The sequence below is a fragment of the Labrus mixtus genome, chromosome 23, assembly GCF_963584025.1.
Source record: "Labrus mixtus chromosome 23, fLabMix1.1, whole genome shotgun sequence".
In the NCBI taxonomy this organism is placed as follows: Eukaryota; Metazoa; Chordata; class Actinopteri; order Labriformes; family Labridae; genus Labrus; species Labrus mixtus.
The window spans coordinates 10,458,215-10,485,470 of record NC_083634.1 but is presented as its reverse complement, the minus strand read 5'-3'; the positions used below and the strand labels follow the sequence as shown (position 1 = coordinate 10,485,470).

The 27,256-nt window shown below is 42.7% G+C and overlaps 1 long non-coding RNA gene across 1 annotated transcript; it reads left to right on the top strand.

Annotated features, from left to right (window-relative positions):
• Positions 1-24,762: 24,762 nt before the first annotated feature.
• LOC132958490 (uncharacterized) lies at positions 24,763-25,478 on the top strand. The gene is made up of 3 exons (XR_009666788.1): positions 24,763-24,898; positions 25,087-25,151; positions 25,309-25,478. It is a non-coding gene; the product is annotated as an uncharacterized LOC132958490 (long non-coding RNA).
• The last annotated feature ends 1,778 nt before the right edge of the window (positions 25,479-27,256 follow it).

Genomic DNA, 27,256 nt, shown 5'->3' with positions numbered 1-27,256 from the left:
TTTGTTAGTAAATAAAATGTCATAGCATTTTTTTTTGAATGAGAGTAAGCCATGAAAACAAAGAAACAGCCAAATTAAAAACAAGGAGCTAAAATCAGGACAAGAACTGTGAAGTGTGAACCGTCTCCAAGGTTTGAAAACATTTAAATACATGAACAGATAAGGGGCCCGTTTCTGAAAGAAGGTTCAACAAACCCTCAGTCTAACCCTGAGCTCTGAATTGATTTACTCTTAGATGGGAAACTCTGAGTTTTCAGTTTCAGTTCAGCAGATTTAAATTAGTTAAATCAACTCTGAGTAGGTTCACTCTGTGTCCAGCGTGTGCACCATGACGATAAAAAGCCAACATGAATGGAGCCCAGATTCTACGATAATTGTTTGCATAGTACATGCACATAGTTACTGTAAACACAGAAAAGCATAGAACTTAATTTGATAGATTGGCCCATTGTCATAAATAACCAGTCTATCTCTTTGAGTCTGTATCCGGCAGATATCCAATAACAGGATTGGATCAGTGCAAACAAACTTATAGCCTTTCTATAGGCTCCGTATATATGTAAAATCCTTGTTAAGCTTCCATAGGGATCATTGTGAAAAAACACCTGCCATAAATAATTTAAAGAAATACACATCTTACAGTAAGCTGCACACCCCTTCACTAATTCATTGTATTATTAAGGGGATTTTGAGGAATATCTATTTCAAATCAATGCTCTTTAAATGTCCTTATTTATTTAAAGTATATTTATGTAATCCTGTATTGCTGTATTTTGTGAGACTTTTTGTTGTTCATACATTACCAGTCAAATACTTTACAATGAACAGAATAAAAACTCTTTGAATTATTATTATTATTATTATTATTTAAAAGCTATTACAATGCATAAAATAGAATTTTAAAACACTAAAAATAAAAATCACAAAAGGTGTGTTGGGGTTGTATCAAGTCAACTTTGGTTATATTCTTTAATAATTATATTGAATTATTAATAATATAAATAAAATATCATTAAACTATGTTTAATCTCATTTTGGGGCACCAACCTGTACTCAGGTAAATATAACCAAAATATCACTCAAATCAGTCTTAAATTAGTTATTTAATTACTAATATTATTAATAATTAATAACTATATTTAATAAATTGAAGGCATGAAATCCGTACACAAAGCCTTCGCACCCAGCTTATATCACAATGCAAATACAACCAGTAATCACAAACAACTGCTCTCTTAAAATTATATTTTTATTGTTCAAAGCATCTCCAATTGTCACAGGATTGACATTGAAGGAACCTCCATCACTGTGAATGGCGTAAATATATGTAGGTCATATTAAGTGCTTCTTGTCAAACAAAAATATTAGAATTTGTAGGGCTGTATATTTATCTAATGTTTATTTGTCATTTCTACTCATTGACAGCTTCAAGTGGAGTAACCCACAAGATCAGTCTCATTACCGCGCTGTGCCTGGTACCCTTGTCATGGCTTCTGTCTTACCCGCAATAGCATCAGTGCTGATTTCTCCTTATTTCCACCAAAAAATAACCGCCATTACTGGTTCCAAAAAAGAAGTTGATGTCGGTAAAAATTTAAGAATCATTATTGTCTTTAACCTTTCTTTGGATTAACTATGGTAAACAACCTTGCATTTCCTGAACAAAAATGTTAATGGCTGTAGAAACTATTCATTTTCTGTCCCGGCAGGACTATGATTATGGACTGGACACCTGGTCCACTGAATCTTCACAACAATTATTAAACCAGTGAAACTACTTAAACTGAAAAATGAAACTGTTAACCTTGTCTCCTGCTGTCAAAGCATTATTTTCAATTCTGCAGGAATATTTTTTTGGCTATCCTTTATTTAAAATTAATGTTTGTGAAATTAATATATATTTTTCAGTTTTTACAAGCAAATAAGTCAAATTTCTTGCATATAATGTAAAAGTTGTAAGACAGAAGTTCCATTGAGATTGTTGTACAGGTGAGATGATGTTTCTGCTTGGCTTTTTCCAGCCTGTCGCACCTCCTACGGTGCCATTTGGTCAGCTGCAAAGCCGCCATTCACTGATGTTTCGCCCCCTAAGCCAGTACATCTCCCGGCGGTGGGCAGTGGCTTGTTGGGGACATCTCCCTGACACCCCCTGCAGCTGCCTCTATCGGGGTGTTAGCCCCCAACTGATGTCCTTCCTCCAGAGCCAAAGCCAGTAGCTGGCTTTTTCTGCTTCTTCTCCTAACTCCCTCAATACTTTGCGCAGGTTCGATCCCGTGGTGCCAGCACTGCAGAGAAGTTGGACAACCGCACTGATGACAAAGCCCCGGCATCCGACCTCCACAGGATAGACCCTAGCCTTCCATCCTGCCTCGCGGCACTCCGCTGCCAGCTCGGAGTACTTCAGATGTTTCCTTTCATGGGCTGCTGTCATGCCTTCTTCCCAGGGGATGGTAAGCTCAGTGATGAGGACCCTTTTCTCCTCAGTGGACCACACTACGATGTCGGGCCGGAGAGTCGTTATTGTGATCTCTCTTGGGAAGACCAGCTGCTTTCTGAGGTCTACCATCATCTGCCATTCTTTGCCAGGTCTAAGTATGGTGTTCCTGACGTTCCGAGGTGCTTGGAGAGCGTTGCCTGGCTTGACAAATGTAGTTAAGGTAGACTTTGATGTTTCTGGACTACGGTTTGCTGCTACCCTACATCTCTCCAAAATCTCAGCCAGTTTGGCAAAGACTTGATCATGGCGCCACCTGAAGTGACCCTGGGTCAGTGCAACCTTGCACCCCAATAATATGTGCTGGAGGCTCGCCTTACTGTTGTTGCCCAGGGGGCAACCGACTTCACTCCCAAACCACAGACTGAGGTTCCGAGGGCATGGGAGGGTGTCGTAGGCGGCACCTTCAAGCACCTTTAATTACGATGAGTTGCACACCACAGTCCTGAAATAATGCATTTAGTTTAATGGAGGAACATTAAGTATGTGATACACTGTAAATATCAAAACAATGCGATGTCAATCTTATTCATACAAACCATATTTAGGGAATCAAACATAGCTGTATTCTGTCAGAAGTTTGTGTGTACATTCCTGTCAGCACCTCAACAATGATCAGAATTTAAAAATGTAAGAATTTGTAGTCTGTCGTGTGATCAATTGCAATTTCACTTAAAGATTTTCACCCTTACCCAGGTACAGACTTTTAAGGAATACCAAATCAGGATTTGCAGTACTTTAAAGGGGACCTCACACTACTTTGTCCACAGGAGGCCCCAAAATCCACACAGCTGAAAGACTGTCAAAGCTGCTTTAAATAAGAAATATAACGTTTGATACTGATGTATTTGGTGAAATATTTTATGAAGACTAAACCTTCATTTAATTACAACCCTAACATGTAAATTATCTACTTTGTCACATAAGCAAAACAGTTCTCTAGTGTAAATTAAATACCAAGATTGATTGTCATCTGTCACAAAGGAAAAAAATCAGGAATAGGAACCAAAGTGCAGAATCAAGCCAAATAATATTTATTAAACAAAAAGGCAAATGCAAAACAAAAACTTACTTTCTCTCTCTTGGTTTGTAAAAACTTGTAAGTATGACTCTGTGATGGAAAGCGTGAAATTAATAAAATATAATTCTTAAAAGCCAAAACATCCAACAAAAATCCACAAAAGAAACTAGGAGCCAAACACTGGCACACAGGAAGGGAGACAACCGACATGGGGAACATCTGACAATGAATTGACAACAAGAGGGAAGGAACACTGAGACTAAATAGACATGGGGTAATCAGACACAGGTGAGACAAAGGACACAGGTGTAGACAACGAGGGCAATCAGGACTGGAGGGAAAACACACAGAGGCAGAGAGAAATACAAGACAAGAAACACTGAACTACACAATGAGGGACACAGGGGGTACATCGCAGTTCCCTTAATTGCATCCAAGTGTCCTCCACTTGCCTCCTGCACTTGCGTCTTAGTCCCTCTCACCAGAGATGCATGGAGGGATGCAAGGAAACGAAGCAGAGGAGAGAGGAAATGAGGAGATATGTTTTAAGAGACATGACACCTCCTTTCCTCTGTAGCGTCACGTGAAGCGACGTCCATTTGTCATGATGACATCAGCTGATAACGTTCAGCTGTCAGTCGACTTAAACAGCTGTTTATGTCCGCACAAATATAAACTGTATTGTTTCTAATAAAATACACACAGTAGCAGTGTTTAGTCTCTTTATGTTACCTGATAACAAACAACTGTAGACTACATGAAGAACAACCTGCAGTCTGCTTAAAACCTTTTGTCTACTGACGAAAAGATTTAATATTGAATTGTTCATTTATTTTTGACTAATAATTTGATAATGAACTCTATATTTCATAAACAACGATATTTTATAATGTCCTAGGAATACGGGAAATTATTTAAGTTCTAATCAAAACGAAAACGAGAAAAAAAACGTGACATTTTTCAAACACGAAGATCATTAATGATCAGTCTGACATGAAACTTCATTAACATAATGGTGAATGTAAATCGTGTTTCTGACTGACAGATGACTCCCATGCTGTCAGCCGTTCATTCTCAATATAATAAATTAAAACGGACAGTCTGACTGATCATGAAAAGAAAATATAGCCTACCTGTTGTAGTTATGAAGGAATCGTTTATGATCATTTGATTTTAACACTTCATACTAACAGACTTTTTGTTTGACAGTGAATCAAAAACAAATCAAATATAAAGTCGGGATCGGTCTATACACTCCATTATATTGATTTTATAGAATTTATGCTTCATATTTCGTTGTTAATCTTCATGTCAGACACTTTTTGTAATCCCAGCTCATCACAGACTGATTCTTTACAAACTGACAGATGTTTACAGTCTGTTTAAATGTCCGACTTTTCTCCGTTATTAAACTCCGCTCATGTTGATAAGTTTCATTGAAGTTTCAATCAGTCAATGAGTGATATTCGATAAGGGGGCGTGCCTGTCAGTAAGAAGACTTCTGCAAAGTCAGCTCTCGTGTATCCTCGGTCATTGCTCCTCAGATCTCTGTCCTCTCTCCTCGATCATCTCTCCTCCGTTCATTTACAAGAGCTCTGGGATGATCCTTAACATGGCGGGTCTAAAACTACTTCCGGATCGGCCGAGGAGTGAGGACCAAGGAGACAGCATTTAAGAGAACTGCTACTTTGATTTATACATGCTTTTATTAATAGTCAGAGATAAACGGAAATATATGTTATGTTTTTGTTGTTTCTTTTACATTTACTTTTTTTCTTAAAGGATGAAAATAATCTGATTACTTTTTTTTGGTTCCTGATATTATATTTTAAACATTTTGTTTCATAAGAAAGTAAGACAAATCAGCACCAGCAGTGATACATTAACACTGTCAACAAGTCTGCAGCTGGACAGCTGAAGTAACAACTGTAATTCTTTTTACCAATATGCAAGATATCTCCTGGATTAAATCATAAAATGACCTTACTGTTGAAGTGCTAGTTTCTATGTCAACAACGAAGAAGCCAGTATGCCCTTCTAAGTTAAGATTCAGGTTAGGATATTTGTTTATTTGACCAGAGAAGTAGGCGATTTTACACAGCCGTTTTACCCCTCTCCCCTCGGTTCGCCAGGCAAACTTCAAAGCAACAGGTGTTATGCCGATGGAAGAGGACAAACAAATTGATTTAGATAAACCACGACCAGAAACGTGTTAAAACTAGAATAAATATTAGAGGTGCTTTTGAAAAATGGAGAGAGATAAGAACGCAGAAAGGTTTCAAGACCGATGCAGAGCTGATTAAACATGGACTGAACAGCAACCTTGGTGCACATCGAGTCTGAGGAGGAGAGTGCGCAGAATTTGGACTTCAATACCCATTTTTAATGCGGGAGATACAAATTGCTCATTGAAAATAATATTGACAATAGGCTACACAATGCATCTACAATAACTGACTTTAATTTTTTCCTTCATAAAAGTAGGCCTACATAGAGGAGTGTCCCAGGGGGCGTGTAAAAGCATGTTTGAGGGGTTGGGTGTTTTTCAAAAAGAAAACATTTTACCAAATTAAAAAAAGAGGCAAGTAACCACAAAATGTGAACATAAATCATTCAAAATGTACCATGGTGTGACAAAGTGGACTCGACCAGGCCATTTGTCACTTCTTAGGTCATATTAATATTCCAGTTAATATTATTTATGCATTTGTTTTATGTTTATTTAATCACCTGTTTTGTTAACCATGAACTCCTCAAATAGCATACATGCATACTATCATGAATTTGTTTTGAGTGGTCCTATATTGAGTTGATATTTCCATCTTTTCTTAATAATAATAAAAAATAATGACCGACAAACATGTTTTTTTAATTCTAGACTTGGTGGTTTAATTTCGTAGTTTTACAGTTATGGTAAGTGAAGTAGCCTAATTTCCTTTGTCTACAAACAAACTTACCTGTCGTGGGAATCATTCAGGAAGGGGGGCCGCCAATTGTTTCACTGTGTTTAAGCTTTCTGTGACGTCAGCAATAATGTCAAACACGATACCATGTCTGAGGGGAAAGCTGCTAACAGTATGGTTATCTATTTCTTTAATGTGTGATCCCTATGGGAGAATAGCGCATGTTGTGATGCCTTCAAATACCTTGGGAAATTTGATTATTAGCCGAAGTGGTTTTGTGTCTGTATTGTTTTTTCTATTTTATGATGAGTAGGCCTATACTGTATCTGTGTCCCCAACCCTGTAGGGAGGATGGTTAGAGCCATGGTGTTGGTAATTGGGGAGGTTTGGCTCTATAAAGGAGAGTCGTTTGTGAGCTGTGGGGGAACAACAGGTCAAAAACAGACACAAGGACTTATCCTGTGATGAGTTTGTTTATGCGCATTTTATTATGTTAATAGTTTTCAGTTCATATTCATGTTTTTGTTGCATCTTTCCTGGTTGCACTTTTAAATAAATGTCCACTGATGGGACCCTCAACACAGAATCATGAGTCTGCCTCCTACTTCATCACCACACCCTTAATAACTTTATTGACTCTGAATATTCTCAGCCAATACAGTAGAATATGCTACGACGGAGGGTTAGGGCCACTTTAAAAAAATAAATAAAAATTACATTTCAAGATTAAAGTCGTAAATTTACGAGATTAAAGTCGTTTACGAGTTTAATCTCGTTTATGAGTTTAATCTCGTAAATTAACGAGTTCGAGACCAGCCTGCGCTAATATGATGAAAGTAGAACTCTTAAAGTCTTTAAAGAACAAAAGAATTAAGTCATTATTTTAGTCTATATTAGAAGAGCAGCAGCATCCTGTTCTCAAATGACAAACATGGAGCATCTTGTCCTAAAGGTATCACTAATAAGGAAATAGTCTACTTCCTTGTGTAGTCGGTAAAAACAGTTAGTTCAAGAGAAGTTTTCACTTCAACTTGCAAGACCTTGTTTATCTGTAAAATGATGAACAGGACACAAACTGGCTCTGCACATGAGACACTTTAACAAGGCAGACCGATAACAGACACAAATAGTTGTGTTGGGGCTTTACTTATACAGATATGAAACTATACATGCTTTTGGCACATCATCATCTTCACATTGTCATAAAATATCAGCACCCTGAAAAGATACTGCAAGAAACTGTGGCTTTTCCGAAGAAAGAACCACACTGACTTGGAGGAAGTTGTCTGCAGAGGAAAATACTTTAAGAGTTCTACTTTCATCATTTTGCGCAGGCTGGTCTCGAACTCGTTAATCTACGAGATTATTCTCGTAAATGTAAGACTTTAATCTCGAAATTTAAAAGAAAAAAATGTAACGTGGCCCTAATCCTCCGTTGTAATATGCAGCTCTATAACATATGGCTTTTATTGCATTCTGTCTAGTTTTATCACCACTTAGCTAGTGATTACCCATTCAAAAGAACTCTTTTGTGTTAGTCATAAACTGCTGCCATACCGGTCAAACTTCTTTCAACATTCACATTGGAATGCACCTGCAGCTTGTGTTACAGGACAAAAGAAGGGAGGATGCCACAGTGCTGTGTAAAGATTATGACAGATGAAATTCTGTATTTGGGGATTTGGCTTTGTTCACTGCAAAGGTGTCATAACATTTCAGAAATATTCAATAGGTAAGAGACACGTAATGAGCTTATATTCCTTTACAATATATAAAGCCCTGGATACATAAAGGCTGACACATGAGATTGAGTGTTTAAAAATCACAGCAGTGAACTGGAGTTGTTCAAAACAATTTAAACAAATTTTTATTAGTCATTTAAGACATCATCCAACTCTGACACAAAGTGAGGACTATTATCCCACCCCATAAGAACTCAGTTCCTTCCACATACGGATTATTAGCTGGGAGGGGTTTAGGCAGACATTTTTATAGTTGAAGATAGGATTATTTTTATCTTCCTGCATTACAGCTTCAGACAGGCTCCACACTAAGGCGGAAACAATTAAAATATAGTTTGCCTATAGTATGTGGCCATCATATGGGCCAACATATTAATAATTATATTAATATGATAAAATATTTCATTTACCATCTACATTTACAGACAATTTCTTTTCACGGGATATGCAGCAACAAATGCAGTGCAAACCCTCTCAGTTTACATTTCTTTAAACATGGAGTCTGTGATGCCTGTGATTTCATGTAATCAGTTTGAACAAAAGCATCTTGCAGGAAGTTTGTCAATGCTATTTTTGGGTCAGTCAAACCGGTTCGCTCAGAAAGAGAGAACTGGGCGCTGCATAGTTTACTTTGGCTACAACAATTAGCTTATTCAATACCAACAGAGAGTCTGAGAGATGTGTGAATCGAAACTAGCATCTAGCAGACATGTTTGAGCATATACAGAGACATTTTTGCAACAAAAACTCACAAAAAGAGAAACTCTTTATTACAATTACGAATTAGTGCAGAAGTGACATATCACCTCACAAAGTTAAATCCTATAAAACTCAGGAAAACTACCAAAGCTGCTAAACAGCTCTGCAGTATGAGTCGGGGCACAGCTAGCTGACCAAAACAGCATGGCAGGGCCTGCAGAAAATCATGGACTGTAAGGGCCGGATTAGCACCGTAGTGGCTGTAGACCCCTCTTTGGTGGAGGGTTAAAACTCTTATATTACTTTGATATCAGCGATTCTGTTATAATGAACATACCATGCAGTCACAGCAGTCTCTGCACCATGTTAATGTCCTAATAATGTTAGTATTTACAAAGCAGAAGTGTAAAGTTATCCAGATAACTGTAAAAAAGAGTTATACGTGTGATAGTGTTCACATGTATTGAGTGACATTTGAATATAAAACATTTACATAAACATATGTACATTTTTCTGTCTTGTTTCCATTAATGGACATTTTACACAATATGTTTGAAATTGTAAAGTTGGAATTGCATTTAATGCAGAAAATAGAATACTGGATCAGCATCAGTTGGAGGCTCTATGTGGAGGAATACTGAAAGACAGAGCGTGCTGGCCACATTTCAGCACTCAAAAACTTCTTCAAGGGCTTTTCCCTTGCTTGAATTGACTTCAGTGTTGTAGATATGACACAATAACACTGTCCAGCCCAGATCTTTGGTTCAACAGTACCCTGAGAGAGATCTCTGTACCCCTACAAGTTCTCACATCCGGTCTCAGGACACAGGATTCATCTTTTCCCACTAATTATTTAGACTGTGTAGCCTGTCCGATAGATTCCCAGAGGAGACTCACCTTCCCCGTTGGACTTACCACAGGGAGGTAAGGCAGAGAGTTATTTATAACCCTGCACAGACTACCATCTCTATCAGTTTAAAACATGTAGGCCTAAATTACACCCCAACTTGGCACATCTCCAAAGTCAAAACATGGCGTCATTCACACTCCTTAAGCAAGATGCATTTGTAGATTAGGTACAAAAGACATTTCAAGATGTGCTGAAATCCACATTCCCTGCAAAGTGACTGTAAAGGGGTTGAGTATCTCTTATAGACCAACAGCAATGGACTGAAAACCCCCTTTATCTGTCAATCTTTCGCTCTGTGTTAGGTGGGGGTTGTTTCTGCTGTAGATGTTCAATGATGAAATCACTAAAACAGACTGTGTATTATCTTAGACTTTATTCAGCTGAGGTCAGACACAAACACAAATCGCTGACAAAGGTTTCATCTTTACAGTGTTGCTTATATTCTGTTAGAAGGTACAGCCTACAATTTAATTTGTATTATTTGGGTATACCTCTAAAAGGCTAGAAAGATAAAATGACAATGATCTGTAAATGTCAGACATACTATACGTTCCAATCTCAGCAAACACTGTTTCCTTTTAAGTTCACAACAAATACTTGGCTCCTATCCAAATATAGATCTGCTGCTGTGAGATGTCCAACATATACAGTTCTGCAAGATGGCGGTGTTGGGGAGGTGGAGGGGCGCACGAAACATCAGCGTGAAGGGACTAAGGGAGAGAAAGAATCATATTTAAAAGGGGAGCAGTACGATGATAGGTTGAAAATAATGGCGGAACACCATGCCATTGGTTAGGTGAATATCGCTGACGAGATAGCTGATTAACCAATGACAGCCCCCAGAAGATGACAGCTCAAGAATGACAGCGGAAACGAGAGTAAGCGTGCAAAAAAAGAAAGATGAATGAGAAAGACCCGATCGTGAAGGCAATTATATAGTCTTCCTTACTGAACTTACGCGAGAGCTTCATTGCCTGGATTTTAACTTGATTAAAAATAATAAATTAAGTGTCAAAAATACATAGCATTAACTCATAATCTAAGGGGGAAATAAATGGTGAGCTTTTACGTCATGGAATTCATAAAAAATAAAAACGATGACCTCGACATTGTAAGAATGCCACAGGTAGAGAACTCTTTAATTTTTTTAATTTACTGAAAAGCTGAAAGGCCTTGCATTAAAAATTTGGATTTAGAAAATTCAACAACTATATGCAAAAATCAAGGACTGTACTTACAATGCCGAGGTTTGGTTGAAATTTAGAAATTAAAATAAAGGGGAGTAAATGGCCTGGCATTAAGGTTGTGACCAATGTAAGGGAAATGTTGTCCTACAACCGGGTGGACTGGTTTAAAGTTGGAAAACAGGATGGATGTCACCGAGGTGAAAGGTTTACAAATCGCAGACGTGAACCGGACTAATTGAAGAAAAAAGTTTTCATTCACCAGTTAAGAAAGAATCTAAAAAGATCCAGAGGGGGAATTAATAACTCTTCATCCTACAATTTAAGGTAGGTACATTTTTTGTATTTCAACTTTTGTACATTTTTACACAATTATTGTTTAGAAAATTCCAAAAATCTAAAGTGACCATTTGTATTTGTTTTTAATAAAACACTGTTGTAGCTCAAATCACACCAGACTACTTACATTCAATTCAATATAACAGTTTAATACAACAGTGAGTACTTGACAACTTGAGAAATGTTAAAAAAAACTTCACTTCCACTCTTTGTTGCTTCAAGGACTCTGTCTGTCCACATACAGATCATAGCTGGGAGTTCAGGGGGAATACATTTTACAGAAAATAAGACCCCCATTCTCTTCCTATGTCACAGCTTAGAGAGGCTCCAAACAAACTTTGTGAATTAGCCCCTAATTTTATATTTCTTGTCACATAATGTGTATTTATGTGCACAAATTCTTACAACCTAACAGTTAATTTTGAATGTGTGTTCCCATGGCTTAAATAAACAGAAATAAGGATATGTGAGGGAAAATTTGCTTTTGGCCATAAATAAATGATGGCCACTCTCCCTAAAAGCCTCGATTTAAATATGTAGCTTTACTCTTCTTCAGTTGTAAGGACTCTGGTCAAAAGACAAAGGTAACATTTATCAGTTCTTTCAGAGTTTGAAGTCTGTGGTAAAGGAAAAGAATGATTACAAAGTATGCATAACTTGCACTGTGATATTGAGTTAAATTGTTTTTATACAATGTGAGAAGTATGTAAGAGTTAAATCAACTAGAGGATAAGAGAGGTATATAAAGTTTCCTCATGCCTAAAAGTCTTGAAATCCTTTAATCAATTAATTCATTAGTAGGACGAATAACCCACAACAAGCATTGTGTTAACTATCTGTTTGATTTCAAACAACATTTTCAAAAAGTTCCACAACAAAAAAGTTAATTCAATTTATATTTGATCGTGGTTAGTATATTGTATTACTTATTTAACCTTCCGTTGTAATGATTTCATGAAAAAGCTTAACAATGGCAATGACTCTACTAAGGGATAGATGTTGTACAGATTTTCTTTTTCACATTATTCTCTTTTGATTAAAGTTCTGAATTATTTGCACTGTTTCTTTTTGATAGACTGTGAAGGAGAAAAGATGGCTGTTGGAAAGATCATATCATTTATTATGATTTTAACAGGTAAGCTGAGTGTAAGAAATATACTACCTGCATTGTAACTTGATTAAAATAATAATTTAAGTGTCAAAAATGCAGAGCATTAATTCATAATCTAAGGGGGAAATAAATGGGGAGCTTTTACGTTATGGAATTCAAAAAAAATAAAAACGATGACCTCGACATTGTACGAATGCCACAGGTAGAGAACTCTTAACATCTTTAAAGGAAACCCATTTGTTATTATTAGTTCCCAAATTTTTAAATTTACTGAAAGGCTGAAAGCCCTTGCATTAAAAAGTAGGATTCAGAAAATTCAACAACTATATGCAAAAATCAAGGACTGTACTTACAATGCTCCAAGTTTGGTTAAAATTTAGAAATTAAAATAAAGGGGAGTAAATGGCCTAGCATTAAGGTTGTGACCAATGTAAGGGAAATGTAGTCCTACAACCGGGTGGACTGGTTTAAAGTCAGAACAGTAATTCCAATCCAGCAAGTTATTCCCCAAGCTTTCTCCCCCGATATTCTACTTCATGCAATCAAGACTGAAGTTATGGTATAGGACCACAAGCATAAAGAATAATAAAAATGTAATTTGTGTTTGAAAATAAAATATTATCGATATTTGTTGTTTCTATATACAGTATTTATCATAATTATTTCAATACAACTTCAACAGCTCTAAGAATATCTCCAGCAACAACAGCAACAACTACTCCAAAAAAAAACACAGCTGCTCTAACAACAACCACAGCTGCTCCAACAACAACAACCACAGCAGCTCCAACAACCACAGCTGCTCCAACAACAACAACCACAGCAGCTCCAACAACCACAGCAGCACCAACAACAACAACCACAGCAGCTCCTACAACAACAGCAGTTCCAACAACAACAACCACAGCAGCACCAACAACAACAACCACAGCAACTCCAACAACAACCACAGCAGCTCCAACAACCACAGCAGCACCAACAACAACAACCACAGCAGCACCAACAACAACAACCACAGCTGCTCCAACAACCACAGCAACTCCAACAACAACCACAGCAGCTCCAACAACAACCACAGCAGCTCCAACAACAACCACAGCAGCTCCAACAACAACCACAGAAGCTCCAACAACAACCACAGCTGCTCCAACAACCACAGCAACTCCAACAACAACCACAGCAGCTCCAACAACAACCACAGCTGCTCCAACAACAACCCCAGCAGCTCCAACAACAACCACAGCTGCTCCAACAACAACCACAGCAGCTCCAACAACAACCACAGAAGCTCCAACAACCACAACAGCAGCTTCAACACCAACCACAGCAGCAGCTCCAACAACAACCACAGCTGCTCCAACAACAACAACCACAGCTGCTCCAACAACCACAGCAACACCAACAACAACAACCACAGCAGCTCCAACAACCACAGCTGCTCTAACAACCACAGCAACACCAACAACAACCACAGCTGCTCCAACAACAACAACCACAGCAGCTCCAACAACAACCACAGCAGCTCCAACAACCACAGCTGCTCCAACAACCACAGCAACACCAACAACAACAACCACAGCAGCTCCTACAACAACAGCAGTTCCAACAACAACCACAGCAGCTCCAACAACAACCACAGCAGCTCCTACAACAACAGCAGTTCCAACAACAACCACAGCTGCTCCAACAACAACCACAGCTGCTCCAACAACCACTGCAACTCCAACAACAACCACAGCTGCTCCAACAACCACAACAGCACCAACAACAACAACCACAACAGCACCAACAACAACAACCACAGCTGCTCCAACAACAACCACAGCTGCTCCAATAACAACCACAGCTGCTCCAACAACCACTGCAGCTCCAACAACAACCACAGCTGCTCCAACAACTACTGCAGCTCCAACAACAACCACAGCTGCTCCAACAACCACAGCAACACCAACAACAACAACCACAGCAGCTCCTACAACAACAGCAGTTCCAGCAACAACCACAGCTGCTCCAACAACAACAACCACAGCTCAATCAACAACCACAACTGCTCCAACAGCAACAACCACAGCTCAATCAACAACCACAGCAGCTTCAACAACAACCACAGCTGCTCCAACAACAACCACTGCAGCTCCATCAACAACCACAGCTGCTCCAACAACAACCACAGCCGCTCCAACAACAGCCACAGCTGCTCCAACAACAACCACTGCAGCTCAAACAACAACAATAGCTGATCCAACAACAACGGCAGCTCCAACAACAACCACAGCAGCTCCTAAAACAACAGCAGCTCCAACAACAACCACAGCAGCTCCAACAACAACAGCAGCTGCTCCAACAACAACCACTGCAGCTCCAAAAACATCCATAGCAGCTCCAACACCAACCACAGCAGCTCCTACAAAAACAGCAGCTCCAACAACAACTACAGCAGCTCCCACAACGTCGACAGCAGCTCCAATAACAACCACAGCTGCTCCAACAACAACCACTGCAGCTCCATCAACAACCACAGCAGCTCCAACAACGACAACAGCAGCTCCAACAGCAACAACTGCAGCTCACACGACAACCACAGCTGCTCCAACAACAACCACAGCTGCTCCAACAACAACCACTGCAGCTCCAACAACGTCGACAGCAGCTCCAATAATAACCACAGCTGCTCCAACAACAACCATTGCAGCTCCAACAACGTCGACAGCAGCTCCAATAACAACCACAGCTGCTCCAACAACAACCACTGCAGCTCAATCAACAACCACAGCAGCTCCAACAACAACCACAGCAGCTCCAACAACCACAGCAGCTCCAACAACAACCACAGCGGCTCAAACAACAACCACTGCAGCTCCAACAACAACCACTGCAGCTCTCACAACCACCACAGCTTCTCCAACAACAACCACAGCTGCTCCAACAAAAACGGCAGCTCCAACAACAACCACAGCTGCTCCTACAACAACCACAGCAGCTCCAACAACGACAACAGCAGCTCCAACAACAACCACAGCTGCTCCAACAGCAACAACTGCAGTTCACACGACAACCACAGCTGCTCTAACAACCACAACAGCAATTCGTACAACCACAACAGCATCTCCAACACCAACCACAGCAGCTCCTACAACAACAGCAGCTCCAACAACAACCACTGCAGCTCAAACAACAACCACAACTGCTCCAACAACAACAGCAGCTCCAACAACAACCATAGCTGCTCCAACAACAGCAGCAGCTCCAACACCAACCACAGCAGCTCCAACAACAACAGCATCTCCAACAACAACCACAGCAGTTCCAACAACAACAGCAGCTCCAACAACAACCACAGCCGCTCCAACGACAACCACAGCTGCTCCAACAACAACCACTGCAGCTCAAACAACGTCGACAGCAGCTCCAACAACAACCACAGCTGCTCCAACAACAACCACTGCAGCTCCATCAACAACCACAGCAGCTTCAACAACAACAACAGCAGCTCCAACAACAACCACAGCAGCTCCAACAGCAACAACTGCAGCACAAACAACAACCACTGCAGCTCAACCAACAACAGCAGCTCCAACAACAACGGCAGCTCCAACACCAATCACGGCAGCTCCAACAACAACCACAGTTGCTCCAACAACAACTACAGCTGCTCCAACAACAACCACTGTAGCTCCAACAACAACCACAGCAGCTCCAACAACAACCACAGCAGCTCCAACAACGACAACAGCAGCTCCAACAACAACCACAGCAGCTGCAACAGCAACAACTGCAGCTCACACGACAACAACAGCTGCTCCAACACCAACTACAGCTGCTCTAACAACCACAATAGCAATTCCTACAACCACCACAGCAGCTCCAACACCAACCACAGCAGCTCCTACAATAACAGCAGCTCCAACAACAACCACAGCGGCTCCAACAACCACTGCAGCTCCAACAACAACCACTGCAGCTCCAACAACAACCACAGCTGCTCCAACAACAACCACAGCACCTCCAACAACAACCACAGCAGCTCCAACAACAACCACAGCTGCTCCAACAACAACCACTGCAGCTCCAACAACAACCACAGCAGCTCCAATAACAACAGCAGCTCCAACAACAACCACAGCAGCTCTAACAACAACCACAGCTGCTCCAAAAACAACCACTGCAGCTCCAACAACATCCACAGCTGCTCCAACAACAACCATCGCAGCTCCAACAGCAACAACTGCATCTCCCACGACAACCACAGCTTTTCCCACAACCACCACAGCTTCTCCAACAACAACCACAGCCGCTCCAACGACAACCACAGCTGCTCCAACAACAACCACAGCTGCTCCAACACCAACCACAGCAGCTCCTACAAAAACAGCAGCTCCAACAACAACTAAAGCAGCTCCCACAACAACCACAGCTGCTCCAACAACAACAACTGCAGCTCCAACAACGTCGACAGCAGCTCCAATAACAACCACAGCTGCTCCAACAACAACCACTGCAGCTCCATTAACAACCACAGCAGTTCCAACAGCAACAACTGCAGCTCACACGACAACCACAACTGCTCCAACAACAACCACAGTTGCTCCAACAACAACCACAGTTGCTCCAACAACAACCACAGCTGCTCCAACAACAACCACAGCAGCTCCAACAAAAACCACAGCAGCTCCAACAACAACCACTGTAGCTCCAACAACAACCACAGCTGCTCCGACATCAACAGCAGCTCCAACAACAACCACAGCTGCTCCAACAACGACAGCAGCTCCAACAACAACAGCAGCTCACACAACAACCACAGCAGCTCCAACAACAACCACAGCTGCTCCAACAACCACAACAGCTCCAGCAACGACAACAGCAGCTCCAACAACAACCACAGTTGCTCCAACAACTACAACAGCAGCTCCAACAACAACCACAGCTGCTCAAACAACAACCACTGCAGCTCAAACAACAACAGCAGCTCCAACAACAACGGCAGCTCCAACAACAACCACAGCAGCTCCAACAACCACAACAGCAATTCCTACAACCACAACAGCAGCTCCAACAACAACCACAGCTGCTCCAACAACAACAGCAGCTCCAACAACAACCACAGCAGCTCCAACAACAACGGCAGCTCCAACAACAACCACAGCTGCTCCTAGAACAACCACAGCAGCTCCAACAACGACAACAGCAGCTCCAACAACAACCACAGCAGCTCCAACAGCAACTACAGCAGCTCCCACAACAACCACAGCTGCTCCAACAACAACCACTGCAGCTCCAACAACGTCGACAGCAGCTCCAATAACAACCACAGCTGCTCCAACAACAACCATTGCAGCTCCATCAACAACCACAGCAGCTCCAACAACAACCACAGCAGTTCCAACAGCAACAACTGCAGCTCACACGACAACCACAACTGCTCCAACAACAACCACAGCAGCTCCAACAACAACCACAGCTTCTCCAACAACAACCACTGCAGCTCAAACACCAACCACAGCTGCTCCAACAACAACGGCAGCTCCAACAACAACCACAGTTGCTCCAACAACAACTACAGCTGCTCCAACAACAACCACTGTAGCTCCAACAACAACCACAGCAGCTCCAACAACAACCACAGCAGCTCCAACAACAACAACAGCAGCTCCAACAACAACCACAGCAGCTGCAACAGCAACAACTGCAGCTCACACGACAACCACAGCTGCTCCAACACCAACTACAGCTGCTCTAACAACCACAATAGCAATTCCTACAACCACAACAGCAGCTCCAACACCAACCACAGCAGCTCCTACAACAACAGCAGCTCCAACAACAACCACAGCGGCTCCAACAACAACAGCAGCTCCAACAAAAACCACAGCAGCTCCTATAACAAAAGCATCCCCAACAACAACCACAGCAGCTCCAACAACAACCACAGCTGCTCCAACAACAACCACTGCAGCTCAAACAACAACCACAGCTGCTCCAACAACAATGGCAGCTCCAACAACAACCACAGCTGCTCCAACAACAACCACAGCTGCTCCAACAACAACCAATGTAGCTCCAAGAACAACCACAGCAGCTCCAACAACAACCACAGCAGCTCCAACAACAACCACAGCTGCTCCAACAACAACAGCAGCTCCAACAACAACCACAGCAACTCCAACAACAACAGCAGCTCCAACAACAACCACAGCAGCTCCAACAACAACCACAGCTGCTCCAACAACAACCATCGCAGCTCCAACAACAACCATAGCTGCTCCAACAACAACCACAGCAGCTCCAACAACAACAGCAGCTCCAACAACAACCATAGCTGCTCCAACAACAACAGCAGCTCCAACAACAACCACAGCAACTCCAACAACAACAGCAGCTCCAACAACAACAACGGCAGCTCCAACAACAACCACAGTTGCTCCAACAACAACTACAGCTGCTCCAACAACAACCACTGTAGCTCCAACAACAACCACAGCAGCTCCAACAACAACCACAGCAGCTCCAACAACAACAACAGCAGCTCCAACAACAACCACAGCAGCTGCAACAGCAACAACTGCAGCTCACACGACAACCACAGCTGCTCCAACACCAACTACAGCTGCTCTAACAACCACAATAGCAATTCCTACAACCACAACAGCAGCTCCAACACCAACCACAGCAGCTCCTACAACAACAGCAGCTCCAACAACAACCACAGCGGCTCCAACAACAACAGCAGCTCCAACAAAAACCACAGCAGCTCCTATAACAAAAGCATCCCCAACAACAACCACAGCAGCTCCAACAACAACCACAGCTGCTCTAACAACATCCACAGTAGCTCCAACAACAACCACAGCTGCTCCAACAACCACAGCAGCACCAACAACAACCACAGCTGCTCCAACCAAAACAACAGCTGCTCCAACAACCACAACAGCTCCAACAACAACCACAGCAGCTCCCACAACAACCACAGCTGCTCCAACAACAACCACAGCTGCTCCAACAACAACCACAGTTGCTCCAACAACAACTACAGCTGCTCCAACAACAACCACTGTAGCTCCAGCAACAACCACAGCAGCTCCAACAACAACCACAGCAGCTCCTACAACAACCACAGCAGCTCCAACAACGACAACAGCAGCTCCAACAACAACCACAGCTGCTCCAACAGCAACAACTGCAGCTCACACGACAACAACAGCAGCTCCAAAACCAACTACAGCTGCTCTAACAACCACAACAGCAATTCCTACAACCACAACAGCAGCTCCTACAACAACAGCAGCTCCAACAACAACCACAGCTGCTCCAACAACAACAGCAGCTCCAACAACAACCACAGCAGCTTCAACAAAAACCACAGCAGCTCCTACAACAACAGCATCCCCAACAACAACCACAGCAGCTCCAACAACAACCACAGCTGCTCCAACAACAACCACTGCAGCTCAAACAACAACCACAGCTGCTCCAACAACAATGGCAGCTCCAACAACAACCACAGCTGATCCAACAACAACCACAGCTGCTCCAACAACAACCAATGTAGCTCCAAGAACAACCACAGCAGCTCCAACAACAACCACAGCAGCTCCAACAACAACCACAGCTGCTCCAACAACAACAGCAGCTCCAACAACAACCACAGCGGCTCCAACAACAACAGCAGCTCCAACAAAAACCACAGCAGCTCCTATAACAAAAGCATCCCCAACAACAACCACAGCAGCTCCAACAACAACCACAGCTGCTCTAACAACATCCACAGTAGCTCCAACAACAACCACAGCTGCTCCAACAACCACAGCAGCACCAACAACAACCACAGCTGCTCCAACCAAAACAACAGCTGCTCCAACAACCACAACAGCTCCAACAACAACCACAGCAGCTCCCACAACAACCACAGCTGCTCCAACAACAACCACAGCTGCTCCAACAACAACCACAGTTGCTCCAACAACAACTACAGCTGCTCCAACAACAACCACTGTAGCTCCAGCAACAACCACAGCAGCTCCAACAACAACCACAGCAGCTCCTACAACAACCACAGCAGCTCCAACAACGACAACAGCAGCTCCAACAACAACCACAGCTGCTCCAACAGCAACAACTGCAGCTCACACGACAACAACAGCAGCTCCAAAACCAACTACAGCTGCTCTAACAACCACAACAGCAATTCCTACAACCACAACAGCAGCTCCTACAACAACAGCAGCTCCAACAACAACCACAGCTGCTCCAACAACAACAGCAGCTCCAACAACAACCACAGCAGCTTCAACAAAAACCACAGCAGCTCCTACAACAACAGCATCCCCAACAACAACCACAGCAGCTCCAACAACAACCACAGCTGCTCCAACAACAACCACTGCAGCTCAAACAACAACCACAGCTGCTCCAACAACAATGGCAGCTCCAACAACAACCACAGCTGCTCCAACAACAACCACAGCTGCTCCAACAACAACCAATGTAGCTCCAAGAACAACCACAGCAACTCCAACAACAACCACAGCAGCTCCAACAACAACCACAGCTGCTCCAACAACAACAGCAGCTCCAACAACAACCACAGCAGCTCCAACAACAACCACAGCTGCTCCAACAACAACCACTGCAGCTCCAACAACAACCATAGCTGCTCCAACAACAACCACAGCAGCTCCAACAACAACAGCAGCTCCAACAACAACCATAGCTGCTCCAACAACAACAGCAGCTCCAACAACAACCACAGCAACTCCAACAACAACAGCAGCTCCAACAACAACCACTGCAGCTCCAACAACAACCATAGCAGCTCCAACAACAACCACAGCAACTCCAACAACCACAGCTGTTCCAACAACAACCACTGCAGCTCCAACAACAACCACTGCAGCTCCAACAACAACCATAGCTGCTCCAACAACAACAGCAGCTCCAACAACAACCACAGAAGCTCCAACAACCACAGCTTCTCAAACAACAACCACTGCAGCTCCAACAACGTCGACAGCAGCTCCAACAACAACCACTGCAGCTCCAACAACAACCATAGCTGCTCCAACAACCACAGCAATTCCAACAACAACAGCAGCTCCAACAACAACCACAGCAGCTCCAACAACCACAGCTTCTCAAACAACAACCACTGCAGCTCCAACAACGTCGACAGCAGCTCCAACAAAAACCACAGCTGCTCCAACAACAACCACTGCAGCTCCATCAACAACCACAGCTGCTCCAACAACCACAGCAGCTCCAACAACGACAACAGCAGCTCCAACAACAACCACAGCAGCTCCAACAGCAACAACTGCAGCTCACACAACAACCACAGCTGCTCCAACAACAACCACAACAGCAGTTCCAACACCAACCACAGCAGCTCCAACAACAACCACAGTAGCTCCAACAACCACAACAGCAGCTCCAACACCAACCACAGCAGCTCCAACAACAACCACTGCAGCTCCAACAATGTCGACAGCAACTCCAACAACAACTACAGCAGCTCCTGCTCCAACAGCAACAACTGCATCTCCCACGACAACCACAGCTTTTCCCACAATCACCATGGCTGCTCCAACAACAACCACAGCAGCTCCAACAACAACCACAGCTGCTCCAACACCAACCACAGCAGCTGCAACAACGACAACAGCAGCTACAACAACAACCACACTGGCTCCAACAACAACCACAGTAGCTCTAACAACGACCACAGCAGCTCCAACAACAACCACAGCTGCTCCAACAACAACCACAGCAGCTCCAACAACAACCACAGCTGCTCCAACAACAACCACTGCAGCTCCACCAACAACCACAGCTGCTCCAACAACAACCATAGCAGCTCCAACAACGACGAGAGCAGCTCCAACAACAACGACAGCTGCTCCAACACCAACAACTGCAGCTCAAACAACAACTGCAGCTGCTCCAACACCAACAACTGCAGCTCAAACAACAACCACAGCTGATCCAACAACCACAGCCGCTCCAACGTCAACAACAGCAGCTCCAATGAAAAAAAAATCTCCTCCAACAACAACAGTATCTCTAACAACCACCAGAGCTGCTTTTATAATAACAGCAGCTCCATCAAATAAAGCAGCAGCTCCAACAACGACCACAAGTTCTCCAACAACCACAGTTGCTCCAACAACAACAATAACAACAGCAGCTCCAACAACAACCACAGCAGCTCTAACAACGACAATGGCAGCTCAAACAACCACGACAGCAGCTCCAACACCAACCACAGCTGCTCCAACAACCTCAACAGCAGCTGCTACAACCACAACAGCAGCTCCAACAACAACCACATCAGCTCCAACACCAACCACAGCAGCTCCAACAACAACAACAGCTCCAATAACAACCACAGCAGCTCCAACAACGACGACAGCAGCTCCTATAACAACAACAGCAGCTCAAACAACAACCAAATCTGCTCCCACAACAACCACAGCCGCTCCAACCACAACCACAGCTTCTCTAACAACCACAGCAGCTCTAACAACGACAATGGCAGCTCCTACAACCACGACAGCAGCTCCAACAACAACCACAGCTGCTCCAACAACAACCACAGCAGCTCCAACAACAACCACAGCTGCTCCAACAACAACCACTGCAGCTCCACCAACAACCACAGCTGCTCCAACAACAACCATAGCAGCTCCAACAACGACGAGAGCAGCTCCAACAACAACGACAGCTGCTCCAACACCAACAACTGCAGCTCAAACAACAACTGCAGCTGCTCCAACACCAACAACTGCAGCTCAAACAACAACCACAGCTGATCCAACAACCACAGCCGCTCCAACGTCAACAACAGCAGCTCCAATGAAAAAAAAATCTCCTCCAACAACAACAGTATCTCTAACAACCACCAGAGCTGCTTTTATAATAACAGCAGCTCCATCAAATAAAGCAGCAGCTCCAACAACGACCACAAGTTCTCCAACAACCACAGTTGCTCCAACAACAACAATAACAACAGCAGCTCCAACAACAACCACAGCAGCTCCAACAACGACAATGGCAGCTCAAACAACCACGACAGCAGCTCCAACACCAACCACAGCTGCTCCAACAACCTCAACAGCAGCTGCTACAACCACAACAGCAGCTCCAACAACAACCACATCAGCTCCAACACCAACCACAGCAGCTCCAACAACAACAACAGCTCCAATAACAACCACAGCAGCTCCAACAACGACGACAGCAGCTCCTATAACAACAACAGCAGCTCAAACAACAACCAAATCTGCTCCCACAACAACCACAGCCGCTCCAACCACAACCACAGCTTCTCTAACAACCACAGTTGCTCCAACAACAACAATAAGAACAGCAGCTCCAACAACAACCACAGCAGCTCTAACAACGACAATGGCAGCTCCTACAACCACGACAGCAGCTCCAACAACAACCACAGCTGCTCCAACACCAACCACAGCTGCTCCAACAACCTCAACAGCAGCTGCTACAACCACAACAGCAGCTCCAACAACAACCACATCAGCTCCTATAACAACAACAGCAGCTCAAACAACAACCAAATCTGCTCCCACAACAACCACAGCCGCTCCAACCACAACCACAGCCGCTTCAACAACAACCACAGCTGCTCCAACACCAACCACTGCAGCTTCAACAACGACGACAGCAGCTCAAAGAACAACCACAGCAGCTCCAACAACCACAGCTTCTCCTACAACCACGACCGCAGCTCCAACAACAACCACAGCTGCTCCAACAACAACCACAGCAGCTCAATCAAATAAAGCAGCTGCTCCAACAACGACCACAAGTGCTCCAACAACAGCCACTGCTCCTCAAACAACAACAAAAGCAGCTCCAACAACATCCACAGCAGCTCCAACAACAACAACAACAACAACAACAACAACAGCAGCTCCAACAACAACCACAGCCGCTCCAACAACAACAATAACAACAGCAGCTCCAACAACAACCACAGCAGCTCTAACAACGACAATGGCAGTTCAAACAACCACCACAGATGCTCCAACAAAAAACAAATCTTCTCCAACAACAGCCACTGCTCCTCAAACAACAACAAAAGCAGCTCTAACAACATCCACAGCAGCTCCATCAAATAAAGCAGCAGCTCCAACAACGACCACTGCTCCTCAAACAACAACCACCGGAGCTCCAACAATAACAGAAGCTCAAACAACAACCACAGCAGCTTCAACAACAACAACAGCTCCAACAACAACAACAGCACCTCCAACAACAACGACAGGAGCTCCAACAACTACCACGAGTGCTCAAACAAGAACCACTGCTGCTCCAACAACCACAGTCTTTCTACCAACAACTGTCGCTCAAACGACAACCACAGTGGCTGAACCTGTTTATATGCTTGAAGTTATGTTGGTAAACGAAACTTTTACAGGTGCACTTAATGATCAAAGTAGCGCTGAATACCAGGATCTTGAAAGAAGACTTGTACAAACAGTGAGTAGTTTTAAAATGTAATGCATTTTTATGACTGCATCGGTTGTATCCATGAGTTATCAAAGAGAGTGATTCATATAGTAAAGTTCTGTTGACCTGAATCCAATTTTTTTTATCTAAAGTTTGATCTGAAGAAAATTGTTTCCAACCAACAAAAGGTCCTTACATCTTCCTGTTCTTTTTTTCAGTGTGAAGTCATATACCGAAGAGAATATGGTGATCTCTTTGTGAAATGCTCTGTGACAGGTTTCAGGTAAAATCTTTGTCTTTCTGATGTAGATAAATGGCCATTTATTTATATTTAGGATTAACACTTTTAAATGTACATGATATTTTTCATATTTTAAGTCTCACTAGCAGTCAGCAACAGAATTACCTCATGTGTTGTCTCATTTGGTATCATTATACAGATCTGTTCCAACACGAGCTGACGGAGTTGAAGCAGATCTTCCAATTACTTTCAACCAAACTACTCCAGCTGCAGACCTCCCACAGAATAGTGCTGTTGCTCAAACTCTTGTTCAAGCTGCAAATGATAACAATAACTATGACGTGAGCTTTAATTCTAATGCAGTTTCAGTAGTGGGTAAGTAAATATCACTCTGACTAATTTTTTAGGTTTTTGAATTTGACACCAGTGTTAGTTTGATGTCAACTCTGATAAAGAAATCTATTTGGTTTGAGCACAAATGATCATTAACACATTCCTTTACAATCATTTTTTATAGATGGTCCGGTTCCAGTTGCAGCTACAACTAAAGCACCAGCCACTGCAGCTCCTGCCACTGCAGCACCAGCCACTGCAGCACCTGCCACTGCAGCCCCTGCCACTGCAGCCCCTGCCACTGCAGCACCTGTCACTGCAGCTCCTGCTTCTGCATCAAATATACTTGTAAACGTGACTTTCAGATCTCTGCTCACCTCTTTTACAAATGATTTGCTGAATACATCATCCCCGGCTTTTAAGAGCAGATCTTCAATTATAACGACACAGGTTTGTCTCAAACATCAAAATCAAATCTTCCATACTCAAGAAAAGTAAAATGTATCTTATTTTCTGATCACAATGATCTTATGTCATACACAGTGAGGTGACCTTAAGTGAAATATACCATTAAAATGTTTTAAAATATCTTTGTTTTTATTTCTGCAGCTTGAACCTCTGTTTAAAAATACATTCCAATCCTCGTTCCATTCTTCAAACGTCATCGCCTTCAGGTACTTTTTCACAATGAACAAGTTACAATTTTAGAATATTATCTTGATCTTGAATCTGACAAAATATTATTTCCCCTCCCTCTGCAGAAATGGATCAATCATCACTTTTATGAGGCTTGCATTTACTAGAACATTTGTTCCTAATGCCACTCAGATTGCAGAAGTTTTGTTTAATGCATCATCAACTGTAGTTGGCTTTGACATTGAAGGAACCTCTATCACCATCAATGGCATATGTAAGCAATATTCAGTGCTGCCTGATCAAAACTATATCAATTTGCAAAACTGTTTATTCAACTAATGTGTTTTCATTTTTTCCTCATTTACAGCTTCAAGTGGAATAATTCACAAGATCAGTCTTCTCACTGCATTGTGTCTGGTACCCTTGTCATGGCTACTGTCAAACCAGAAATAGCATCAGCATTGATTTCCATTTGAATTTCAGTTACAAGATCAATGCCTTTACTAGTATGTTGATTGTGGGGGGAGAGGAGATGGGGGGGTTTGGGGGTTTATCTGTCTTCAATTTTGCCCTGATAGGACACAGTTATGACAGTGGATTACGTATATCTGTTGAAACTGAAGAGCAATATGGTCCACTGACTCATCACTAGAATTAAAAGGAAATATATAATAACCTTGTCTCTAAAGCTCTGGGATCTCAGAAAATGATTGCATTGTCTCTCAAAATGACATGCACTTTAGTCAACTGATTGAATTCTTTCTTGGGGGCAGTCCAAGGGAAGTAGCTGGTGTGTGATCTGTGGATGTTTGTAGCTTGTAGCACTGTTCTGAGCGACATGAGACTCATGGCTACGGTGGCCCTGAAGTGCAAAACACAATGACAAATCACAAAACACAACGACAAATCAAAAAACACAACGACAAATCACAAAACACAACGACAAATCAAAAAACACAACAACAAATCAAAAAACACAACCACAAATCACAAAACATATCAACAAATCAAAAAACACAACAACAAATCAAAAAACACAACCACAAATCACAAAACCCAACCACAAATAAGAAAACACATCAACAAATCAAAAAACACAACAACAAATCAAAAAACACAACCACAAATCAAAAAACACAACAACAAATCACAAAACACAACCACAAATCAAAAAACAC